Source organism: Cupressus sempervirens, chromosome 9 (genome assembly GCF_028749045.1).
Source record: "Cupressus sempervirens isolate cs-2001-9-10 chromosome 9, ASM2874904v1, whole genome shotgun sequence".
Lineage (NCBI taxonomy): Eukaryota > Viridiplantae > Streptophyta > Pinopsida > Cupressales > Cupressaceae > Cupressus > Cupressus sempervirens.
In genome coordinates this window covers 580,027,035-580,030,113 of record NC_143126.1, presented here as the reverse complement: position 1 = coordinate 580,030,113, position 3,079 = coordinate 580,027,035, and the positions used below count along the sequence as shown (strand labels likewise).

Genomic DNA, 3,079 nt, shown 5'->3' with positions numbered 1-3,079 from the left:
AGTCTTTGTGTTGTCCCTCCTATTCTTGCACCTGACAAGGGAGATAAATGGAGAATTTGCACAGATGCAAGGGCCTTCAAACAAATCACAATTATGTGTGGATTCCCTATACCTAGAATAGAAGACTTAATAGATTATATGGAAGGGGCTTGTTATTTTATAAAATAGATCTCAAAAGTAAGTTCCATCAAACAAAGATTAGGGAGGGAGATGAGTGGAAAACAACCTTCAAAACTAACGAAGGGTTGTATGAGTGGATGGTAATGCCCTTTTGGCTGAGTAATGTCCCTAGCATATTCATGAGGTTAACGATTGAAGTTCTGAAGCCTTTTATGGTAATGCCTTTGTCTTCCATTCTATGTCCATTAGTTCTGACATTTGTTCGTCTGTCTTCTCCTATGGACAGAGTTATGAGGATTTTTCTATTATCAAAACCTATTGTTATTGGACACTCAGTCACTATTTGTTCTGCAGAAATCAACTTGTAATGTGGTTTAACCATTTCTACCTTTGGTTGGAATTTATGCTCATTAGTGGCTTATGCATTAATGATCCTCTCATTTCCATCTTTGCCAAATAGTTTCTATCTGCTTCCATGCAGAAAAATTTGTATCGATCTGTTCTACTCTGTTCACTTAAAGTAGTGAGACTTAAAAGAAAGAAAGATTAAACAGAGTATGCTGAAAAGACTTTGTGATGATTGCATCTATTTTAGATGCATGATTAATTTATAAGAAGTTGTGTGCAGATATCCAGAGGATGTGGAAAGGCATGATAGAAAGTGGATTGTTTTACGATTTAGGGGAATACTGCAGGTGATATTATGTTGACGAATTCTATTGAGCCACCATCATCTAATTTCAAGAAGGTTACAATTGATGGAGATTTGTGGGATTGTGTTAAGCTAGATCTCCCTGCATAAATCTGGTAACGCAAGAGCAGACCAGATTGTGTTACACGTTTCATGTGAATTTTGAAATGAGAAGCGGAGTTGATTGGAAATGAAAACAATATTGTTAATTTGAATGAGCGGTGGCGAAGCCTTTAGCATAGACATGTATCCCACACACGGGAAGAAAGAAATAAAATACATTTTTAAAAACAAAGAGTTTGACGGTGTGATTTGTCGAGCTTGGTAACATGGGCTTGTGACCTGAGTAGGGATGCATAAGGTGGAGGAACAGGAGAGTTAAACAGCTGGTGAGGAGGGAAAATGCATGGCATATAATGTGGCCCACCTTGATCCAAGTTGAGAGTTGTTGTGGGGCCATCCTTCGAAGGAAGGATGCCATATCTTGCAGCGTAAGGCGGAGGGGAACGCGTGAGGCTGGTTTCATAGAGCAACGAACAGGTCTCGCTCCCTATAGTGGAAGGATTACGCACCACTTGCCCCTCTAACCACTGATCCTCCCAGCCTTCGCATCCTCAGACCTCCACATTTTCCTTGCCACTAATCTCTATTTTCTATTTCATGGGGACTATTTTCCCTATAAGATAGAAATTACAAATGTCACAAATTTTTTGATTTCCTCAATGAAGAAATATTTACAAGATATAGGCTCCCTAAGGAAATAGTCACTTACCAATAATAACATTTGACTTCTACACTCATGAAAAATTTGGCCAATAAGTATAATATCAGGTGTATAAAGTCTCCACCTTACCACCTACATGTTAATGACCAAGAAGGAATAAACATAGGGAAATATAGTCTCTTCTTGATGGGGACACAACCCAAGAACAGAATGGAATGAACAGAAAAGGAAAATTATATTAACTGAGAAAATAAGCTAGTACAAATAGTAGAGAGAAAATAAACTTCAAAACATGCCCTAAGGGCTTACAATAGCATAAAATCTGGAGATAATTTCCCCTTTTAGGATCTCCTCTCAAACTCCACTCTGAACTGCCTTTTACAATGCCAAAAATCTCCTTAAATAGACCTCGGAGGGTTAAGGACTAGGAGTACATTGTAGAAAGTGCTAGTAGGCATCCACCGACAAAATAGAAGGTTCCAGAAGTAGCGTTAGAAGTCAGTGCAAATCTAGAAGAATTCAGAAACGGTAACCGAACTTCTGGGAGGCATAACTTTTGAATCGTAGCTTTGATTGACGAACTGTTTACATTTTCGGAAAGCTCTCAAAGTTCTCTATAGCCCTATGGATCAGCTTCGCTTGTGCCCCATTTTTTGGCCCTTTTAGAGGTCATTTAATGCCCCTAACCTAACTTTGAAGCATTCTTAGGAGGTCTCCAAAACTCAAAAAATTGCAATAACTTTCAAACTGTGGAGCCTTTTGACCTGATTCTTTTTTTGGAATGCTCTAAATCACAATTACATTCATCTGGCCAATTCACACCTTCTAGGTCACCAAAATGATGGCCAAATTGCATGCTCCTATATTTATGAGATTTTCAAACACACTGATAGTGGAAGTGTGAGAGTTGGAACCTTTATTTGACCCAAATGGGTATCCAAAAATGTAAAGACATGAAACAAAAACTAAGTCTAAGTACATTTTTTTTGGGTGACACAGGATTGTCCTTATACCTCTGGATGCTCCTACATCACTTCTAACTAAGGCAATTACAATCCAAAAATGATATAGGGCTAACAGGTCTTAGTAATCCACTAGGGCATATAAAACAACATGAAATACAACAATTGGTTTTAGATCATCTAAACTAGTTTATTCTAAAAAAACAATTATGCCAATTGAACTTGAACTCAAGACACTCATAACATTTCTCATCTAAGATAAATGTCTAACCATACCATGGACGGAAATAATCTTATAACTCGATGCTTTGGATAAATTTAGGAAATTTTCACTATACAAAATATAAATAATTCAAAGTCAAAGAAAATAATGGCACAACAAATATATAAATGACAAGAAGTTCTTTTTGGGTAAATGGGCTCTTTGATTTGACTCTAGTTATCAAAACACTCTAAGAAAGTTCTAAATATGCTAGTTAGGTTCATATAAAATAACCAAGGTTTATGATAATGGACTTTTTAAACTCACAACCATTGATCATGCGAGATACACGTTTCTTGTTAATGGGCACCATTTGACAT

The 3,079-nt window shown here is 37.0% G+C and overlaps 1 non-coding gene across 1 annotated transcript; it reads left to right on the top strand.

Annotated features, from left to right (window-relative positions):
- Positions 1 to 1,125: 1,125 nt before the first annotated feature.
- Positions 1,126 to 1,441, top strand: LOC149539992 (signal recognition particle RNA). The gene has a single exon (XR_016356639.1).
- The last annotated feature ends 1,638 nt before the right edge of the window (positions 1,442 to 3,079 follow it).